Source organism: Galeopterus variegatus, unplaced genomic scaffold (assembly GCF_000696425.1).
Source record: "Galeopterus variegatus unplaced genomic scaffold, G_variegatus-3.0.2 Scaffold2937, whole genome shotgun sequence".
Lineage (NCBI taxonomy): Eukaryota > Metazoa > Chordata > Mammalia > Dermoptera > Cynocephalidae > Galeopterus > Galeopterus variegatus.
The window spans coordinates 115,213-124,842 of record NW_007729048.1 but is presented as its reverse complement, the minus strand read 5'-3'; positions in this window follow the sequence as shown (position 1 = coordinate 124,842).

Here is a 9,630-nt window from a genome sequence, read left to right as displayed (position 1 = left end):
TTTTTTGTTTGATTGTTTTTAACTGTGTAATTGCTTGAGTTCCTTGTATATTCTGGATATTAGTCCCTTGTTGGATGCATAATTAGCAAGAATTTTATTCCACTCTATAGGTTGTTGTTTCCCTCTGTTGATTGTTTCCTTTGCTGTGCAGAAGTTTTTTAGTTTGATATAGTCCAATTTGTTTATTTTTTCTTTTACTGCTAGTGTTTTCAGGCTCACATTCATAAAGTCTGTGCCCAAACCTAGTTGCTGCATTGTTGTACCTATATTTGCCCTTAGTAATTTTATAGTTTCAGGTCTTCTACTTAAGTCTTTAATCCATTTTGAGTTGATTTTAGTGTATGATGAGAGATGCATATTTAGTTTCATTCTTCTGCATATGGATATCCAGTTTTCCCAGCACCACTTGTTGAAGAGGCAGTCTATTCCCCGATGTAAATTTTTGTTGCCAATGTCCAATATCAGATGGCTGTAAGCCTGAGGGGTAATTTCTGGGTTATCAATTCTACTCCACTGGTCTGAAAGTCTATTTTTATACCAGTACCATGTTGTTTAGGTTACAATAGCATTGAACTATAATTTGAAATCAGGTAGTTTTAGGCCTCCAGATTTTTTTTTTTAAAATTATTATTCAGGACTGCTTTGGCTATTCAGGGTCTTTTGCTGTTCCATATGAAAGGTAAGATTTTTTTTTTTTTCCATTTCTGTGAAGAATGTTATGGGTATTTCAATGGCGATTGCATTGAATCTGTAGATCGCTTCAGATAGTATAGACATTTTCACAATGTTAATTCTTCCAATCCAAGAGCATGGAATATCTTTCTATCTTTTTGTGTCTTCTTTAATTTCTTTCAGAAATGGTTTGTAGTTCTCACTGTAGAGGTATTTCACCTCCTTGGTTAAATTGATCCCTAGATATTTTAATTTTTTGTGCGACATTTGTAAATGGGCTTACTTTTTTTATTTCTCTTTCTGTTAGTTCATTATTTTAGTTTATAAATGCAACTGATGTTCGAACATTTATTTTGTATTTTGCAACTTTACTGAAGTTATTAGCCAGCTCTAGGTGTTTTTCAATAGAGTCTTTAGGTTTTTCTCTATATAGTATCATGTCATCTGCAAATAGAAAAAGTTTCGCTTTGTCTTTTCCAATCTGGAGTCTCTTTATTTCTTTCTCTTGCTAGATTGTTCTGGCTAGTACTTTCTGCACTATATTAAATAGAAATGGTGAGAGTGGGCGTCCTTGTCTTGTTCCTGTTCTTAAGGGAAAGGCCCTCAGCTTTTCCCTATTCAGAACAATATGGGCGGTGAGCTTGTCATAGATAGCTTTTATTGTGTTGAGATACTTTCCTTCTATACCTAATTTGTTTAGAATCTTTATCATGAAGGGATGTTGAATTTTGTCAAATGGTGTTTCAGCATCTATTGAGATAATCATATGATCTTTGTCCTTGGCTTTGTTGATGTGATGTATCACAATATTGACTTTCATATGTTGAGCCATCCTTGCATCCCTGGGATTAATCTCACTTAATAATAGTGTATAATTTTTTTTAATATGTTGCCATATCCTGATTGCTATTATTTTGTTGAGGATTTTTGCATCAAGATTCATCAAGGATATTGGCCTGTAATTTTCTTTTTTTGTTGTGTCATTATCTAGTTTTATTATGAGAATTATAGGCTTTATGGAATGAGTTTGGGAGAGTAGCTTCTGTTTCAATTGCTTGGAACAGTTTGAGGAGAATTGGTATTAACTCCTCTTTAAGAGTTTGATAGAATTCAGCTGTAAAACCATCCGGACCTGGACTTCTCTTTGTTGGAAGATTGTTAATTACTGCTTCAGTCTCCTTGCTTGTTATTCATCTGTTCAGATTCTCTGTCTTTTCTGGGTTCAGTCTTGGTAGTTTGTATGTGTCTAGAAACTTATCCATATTTTCCAGATTTTCATATTTTTTGTCATACAGTTGTTTATAATGGTCTCAAATAATTCTTTGTATTTCTGTGGTATTGGTTGCAATGTCTTCGTTTTCATTTTGATTTTTGTTACTTGGGTATTCTCTCTTCTTTTTCTGTTAATCTGGCTAATGGTTTGTCTATTTTATTTTTCTTTTCCAAAAGCCAACTTTTTGTTTTGTTGATCTTTTCTATTGTTTTTTGGGTCTGTATTTCGTTTCGTTCTGCTCTGATCTTAATTATTTCTTCCTGTCTACTATTTTTAGGTTTGGATCACTGTTGTTTTTCAAGTACTTTGAGGTATAGTGTGAGCTAATTTATTTGAAGTCTTTCTGTTCTTTTGATGTAAGCATTTATTGCAACAAATTTGCCTTAGTATTGCTTTTGCAGTATCCCACAGGTTTTGGTAGGATGTATCTTTATTTTCATTAGTTTCTAGAAAATTTTTGATTTCCAGTTTAAATTCTTCTTGTACCCATAGGTCATCCAGAAACCTATTATTTGTTTCTATGTATTTGTATATTTTCCAGAGTTTTGCTCATTATTTATTTCCAACTTTAGTCCATTGTGGCCTGAAAAGATACTTGGACTGATTTCAATTTTTTGTAAATTTGATGAGACTAGATTTGTGACCTAATATGTGCTCTACCCTAGAGAATGTTCCATGAGCTGATGAGAAGAAAGTGTATTCTTTAGTTGTTGGGTGAAATGTTTGGTATATATCTGCCAGGTCCTGTTGGCCTAAGGTGCAGATTAAATCTTGTGTCTCTTTGCTGATTTGCTGCCTGGAAGATCTGTCCCATACTGAGAGATGGGTGTTCAGGTCAACCACCATTAATGTATTAGATCCTATTTCTTTCTTTAGGTCTAAGAGTGTTTGATTTATATATCTGGGTTCTCTGGTATTGGGTGCATACATGTTTATGATTGTTATGTTTTCTAGCTGGATAGATCCCTTTATCATTACATAGTGGCTTTCTTTGTCTCCTTTTATGTTTTTTCATTTAAAGTCTATTTTGTCCAATATAAGAATAGCTACTCCTGCTCATTTTTGGTTTCTATTTGCATGACGTATCTTTAAAGTCTATTTTGTCCAATATAAGAATAGCTACTCCTGCTCATTTTTGGTTTCTATTTGCATGACGTATCTTTTTCTATCTCTTCACTTTTAGTCTATGTGTGTCTCTACAGGTGAGGTGGGTCTCTTGGCTACAGCATATACTTGGGTCTAGCTTTCTAATCCAATCAGTCAGTTTGTGTCTTTTGAATGGAGAGTTTAGAGCATTCACATTTAGGATAGTTATTGACAATGTTACTTAATTCCTGTCATTTAATTGCTTCTTGTTTAGATGGTTTAATTATCTTTAGATCATTATTTCCCCTTTTATTTCTCATCTTTGGTGTTAGCTGAAAATTTAAGGTAGGACAATTTAGCTTCTTTCTCTTTCTTTCTTGCACTTTTGTTTGAATAGTGGGTTTTGCTCTTTCTTGTGTATTTGTGATAGTGGTCATGATTATTCAGATTCCAGATGAATGATTCCCTTGAGAATTTCTTGCAGGGCTGGTTGTGTGGTGGTGAACTCCCATAACTTTGTTTGTCTGGGAAATATACTATTCTCCCTCATTTCTGAAGGAGAGACTTGCTGGGTAAAGAATTCTTGGCTGGCAGTTTTTTTCTTTTAGTATTTTGAATATGTCATTCTACTTTCTTCTGGCCTGTAGGGTTTCAGTTGAGAAGTCTGCTGTTAGTCTGATGAGGGTTCCCCTAAAAGTAACCTGATGCTTTTCTCTTGCTGCTTGTAGAATTCTCTCTTTGTCTTTGAGCTTTGCAAATTTAACTATAATTTGTCTGGTGAGGATCTTTTTGGATTGAATCTGTTTGAGGACCTTTGAGCTGCCTGGATCTGAAGGTCTGTATCTTGCCCTTCATCTGGGAAGTTTTCTGTTACTATTTCTTTGAATAGGTTTTCAATACCTTTTCCTTTCTCCTCCCCTTCTGCAATACTCACAATTTGGATATTAGAGCACTTGAGGTTGTCTGCTATCTCTCTTAGATTTTTCTCATTATTTTTAACTCTTTTCCTTTTTTTGTCTCCTGAGTTATTTCAAAAAGACCATCTTCAAGCTCTGAAATTCTTTCTTCTGCTTGCTCTACCATTCTGATCAAGGTCTCAGTTGTGTTTTTTATTTCATTGAGTGAATCATCCATTTCTAGAAGTTCTGCTACCCTCTTTTTTAAGGTATTAAACTTTCTGTTGATTTATTCCTTCATATTTTGGATATTTTTTCTTGTTTCATTGTGTTCTCTAATTGAGTCTTCCTTTATTTCTTCAAGTTTTCTTAAGATCATTGCTCAGAATTCTTTTTCAGACATTTCAAGGATTCCTTGTTCCATGTTGTCTGACTTTGGAGCATTACTGTGTTCTTTTGATGGTCTCATTTCTTCTTGTTTATTTGCAATTCTATTGTTTTCTTGTTGATGTTTGGCCATTTGGTAGGGGATCTGCTTTTTCAATTACACTGAGGTTGGCTATGGAGTGGCCCTGGTTGTTACTGTGGTGGTGAATAGTCTTTGCTTGACAATAAGTGTAGTGGTGGTTATGTTAAACCACCTTGGGTCCTATTCCAGAATCTGTGGTCATAGAATGAGCCCCCAGCACCACACAGTTCTGCTGGGCTCACCTCAGCGGGTTGGGCCACATGGGCTGGCACTCCCCTCTGGGTCCAAGGGGTAGGGAGTAGTCACCTCTGCCGTGCAGGTCTGCTGGGTTACATAATCACCTCTTTTGTATTTTAACATAAAAAATAAGAAGTAAAAAGCTTATATATTTAATAGATATTATTACTTTGACTTCAAATTCTCTTCCTTATGTTTTTGTGTAAAGTTTTCAATATTAATAGTTTGCACACACGCAAAAAATTTCTTAGCAGATGGATATCCTCTGTAGTATTGAGTACCTCATTAATTATTCAAGAATTTTTAAGTATGGTTACAGGATCAAAAATGTCATTAATCATTAATTCTGCTTGCTTAAATGCATTAGAATAAGCATTTACTTTTCACAACAGAAACACCAAATGTATAGATTATCTCGTTAAAAATTGCTTTCTCATTTCATTTACTTAAAAAGCAATTCATGTTTAGTCCTCAAAGCTGTATTTTATTAGGGAAATATCACCTTTATTTTGTCTTTTAAATGAATTCATTTAAATTATTTTCTTATTTTTATGTATAATTATAATTGAAAATTTTGTCCCAGAATAATATCTATAAAACATATTTTTTTAAAAAAAGTAGATTTGGTGAACTTAGCCCTCTGTAAATATGTAAATATTTTCAAATAGAATAAAAAGCTCAAGGTGTGAAGGATATGATCTGTGAGCAAAACAACGTGAAAGCTGAGGGAACCAACAGGTATTAGAAGAAAGAAATATTAGTATAATTTAGGCCAAATACCTCATATATAGACGGGGAAACTGATACTAAATGGCAATGTAACTAGTTCAAGGTCATGTTTGTAATTAGAATAAGAACTAGTATTAGAAATAAAATTCCAGACTCCTTAGCAGTGATTTGCTAAAGCATTGTGCTATTATATGAATACAGTCTGTATAGCATAGCTTTAAACCCACTTTGTTTGAATTATGTAATTATCTAAAATTACTTTGTTTATAAGGATATAACTTCAGGGTAAATGATTTGCCCTTTTCTAGAATTATAATCTGTGCTTCTTAAATACCAAGCCAGGCAGAATGAAAGCACAGGATCCCTTGTGACCACCAAGAATAAATTTGGTGTGATTTCATACAACTTCAATTTAGTAATTTTATTTTTATTTCCATGGCAATAGGAAAATACAGTAAAGTAATAGCAATTATTTTCAAATGTGCTATTTAAAAATTATTTTCTTGTTAAGTCAGTGCTAGGGACAATGAGGTCTATGGGATTTACAAGGTTTTTATCAATCTGATTCTTTGGAAAATCATTATGCTGAATATGACTCTGGGAAAAACTAATTGATAAAGGTGATTATTTTTCTGGTCTCTTTACTCCACTTATTCTGACATATTCATACTGTTGCTGGGCTTCTCAGTGGTATTTTTCTCATTACTAAACCTACTCCATTTCTTCTTTCATCTCAATAGAGTATTAAAGATCCTAAATTGCATCCCTAGGTGACTACCTATCCTCTGTAGGACAAGTTAATATGGCCAAAAAATGAAGCAAGCTTTTTAGAATTCCCGACATTATCATAATTTGGTAAGGTGAAATAATTACATGTGGACAAAACTTACACAGATATAGATAATAGATGAGTAGATAGATAGACATGAGATACAAAATCATATAACTCAGAAACTATATGAAGAAATAAATCTTGTCCAAGTTATAGTCAATGGTTTGTTGCATTTTATGCTATTATCTAAGCTGAAAGTAAAAAATAAAATGATTTTTTATGATAACAAATGCAATTACATTAGCTGATAAAGACATGTCACATCACAATATTTACTAGAATTCAAAAGCGGAACCATGATAAGAATTGTCTTATTTCATTATCTTATTAAATATTCATTTAATATTTTCTCATCTGTTAAATTCATTTTTTTTCACTAACTTCACTATTAAAATGAAAGCTTTTTGAAGGAAGGTAATTTCCCAGATTATAAATTTCATAACATCAGGGATCATATTGTTTTTGTTCTTAATACTATTACCAATACTAAACATTGCACCTGACACAGAGATTTTAAATAGGTATTGACTGTATCTGCATTTGTGTCTGCGTGGAACTACATGTTTAAAGAGTGTCTTACAATTTTAAAGAGTGTTTTGCAAAATAGTAATGCTCAACATCACTAATCATCAGGGAAATGCAAATCACAACCACATTGAGATATTATCTCACCCCAGCTAGACTGGCTATTATCAAAAAGACAGAGTAACAAATGCTGGGGAGGATACGAGAAAAGGGAGGATATGAAGACTTTCAGTTTTTGCTAAAAACACTTAGCATGCAATGACTCAACTTGCTGAGCTTCGGTCTGCCAACCTCACTGGACACCAAGGCTGGATAATTGGCACTGCTGATTACCTTAAGAACCTGTCAATTACCTAAGTTTCAAGATAGCAGGCAATAGTGTTCATTGTACACAGATGTTATCAAACCAGTAAGCAAAATCTTGAGGTTCAGAGAGTTTTTCTTAAAACACACACATTCACAGTCAAAGGGCATTAGATGTATGGCATTTCCTCATTTATTTTCAACTGGGGAGGAAGAAAAGACTTGTTTATATAGCAAATTCCTCTGAAAACTTTCCTTTTATGTGCTACAGAGAGTTAACAGTATGCTTGTATTTAGCAGAGGAGTAATGTTACTCAAACTTTTAAAACACCTTTACTGGGCTTCCTCTAAGAAGATAATGGAACGAGGCTTTATTTTGCAATCAATATTCTTGTTAAAAGACATTATGGCTTCATGCAACTCAGTTAAAAGAACCCCTCAGAAAAGTAACTGAACAAGAGCAGATACCTGACTTTTTCTCTTCTCTTAATTTAAGACAGAAACATCAAAGTTGCAAGCCCTCAAGCAGTAGCAGAAGTCAAGTGCAGCCATTAGACTACAAAGCAGTCTTTGTAAATTATTAACATTCCAACTGTAGCATGCAGCTAGCTTCTGTGTAAAATCATAAATATTAATCAGTAAAAAATTATTTAAAACATACAAAATGATTTTAAAATATTGTTTTAAGGAGCTGAAAATCATACATGTTGATCTTTTCTAATTCAGAACCCTTAACCATTAGCAAAATCCACTATAGGTAACTGTGACATCTATAGAATCACTGGAGTAACCTTCCACTTTATTCATTGCTTGAGTTGTCAAAATCAAGGAAGCACTTATACCTAGGAGAGGAAAAGTTCCCATCCTCAAGGATTTCCTCCTACCAGATCATAAGCGTACATAACTTGAGTGGTAACCTGTGGCATGTGTGGTGATGTGAATTTTTTTCCAGACATAGACAGGAAGGGGATCTGTACTAGTCACCTACTCTTGTGAATGTTTCTGAGTCCTTAGGATTTTAGTAATATTGTCAACCTGTTTTGTAGCATTAGACTGACTCTAATACCAGCCTTCCTTCTATATTGCTTGAAATGACACAATTGGGAAAAATAGGGTTCCTCACTAAATGAGGCATTCGATTCTTTCCCTCCCAGGCTCACTCCCCTCTTTATATGATTAACACGGATTTAGATCGTGGCAGTGAATCTATTTATCTTCGGGGATGTTACACTTTTATAGAAGCAGCTCTCCTTATGATTTTCTAGACAGCACGTTCCCAGGAGTAGGTGTCACTGAGCGGCAGCCCCTTGTGTAAGATTTCTTGTGTCTTTTTCTCTTTCATAACAAAACTTTCAGAAATCCAGAAGACCAATAAAGTGTTACCTTCTCACATAGTATTTTCCTGTTGCATTTCTATTCTTTTCTGGGTATGAAAATGGATATTGACTACATAAGTTCAGCACTACTTGACTTTGATTGACAGGCAAGGTGATATGCACAGGACTTCGGGAGTGAAGGTTATACAAAATAATAAAATATGGTTTCTTTAAGCTTCTGCTTTCCTTGTATTATATAACTGGATCCTTCTAAGACTCAGATTGTCAACTTTATTTTCATTACATTAGGTAAAATTTAAATGTTTGTTTGGTGAAATTAAATATTTATATTTTAAACTACAGTTTACAATTTGAACTAGTGAGAAAATTTGATAGGTTTATCCATCTGACTTTCTTGTAAAAATAAAGTGATGTTAAGGGAGCTGGAGTGGGATTTGGATAATACAATAGAAATTCAGAAAAAAATGGCTTTTATTTCTAGTAGCATTTATTAACTCATTGTATGACCTTGGATAAATCTCTTATCCTCTGAAGCTTATAGTTTTTATTTATAATATTAAACATAAATTCTTGCATCCCCTCACACAATGAGTATACCAAAGAGGTTACTGTGATAGCAATATAATAAGTTTAACACTTTCAGACTGTAAGATAGTGCAGATAAAATTGTTGTTATGCTAGATCATATGAGATCTGATGCATGTGATATTACAAAATGTATTTGCGTTTTTAGAATTATTTTGGAGCCTGAAATGAAAACAGTTGTTAATTTCTTTATGGTCAGCAGAGTGACAGGATTAATGCAAATTGTTTCTATGTAATTTGACAGAGTAGCACTTTGTGTATTAGACTGATTAGACTGGATATGATACCATACACTACACTTCGCTTTCCTCTCCTCAGCTAAATCACTTTGAAAAACCACTATAGGGGAATATACTGGATGAGCACACATTAGGTTATCTAAAAAGTAAAATTATGTGTACTGGTATTATTAAAGATAAATGTATCAAATCCCAGACAAAGATAAAGAAAACTGGTATTTCTGCTGACTTCATACAGCATGATAAGTAGTTCCATTAGCTTTCAAAATGTCATATGGAAGATACCAAAATGAATACACATGCAGGGAACATGCAGGGATACTGTGATCTACAAAAGCTATAAGGTACTTGAGGCTTGAGTAATTTTACCTCCTCAAACATGAAAGTAAATAAACAAACCCAGGCTTTTTGCACCATATTTGTAAAAATAAAGACATCCTAATTTTA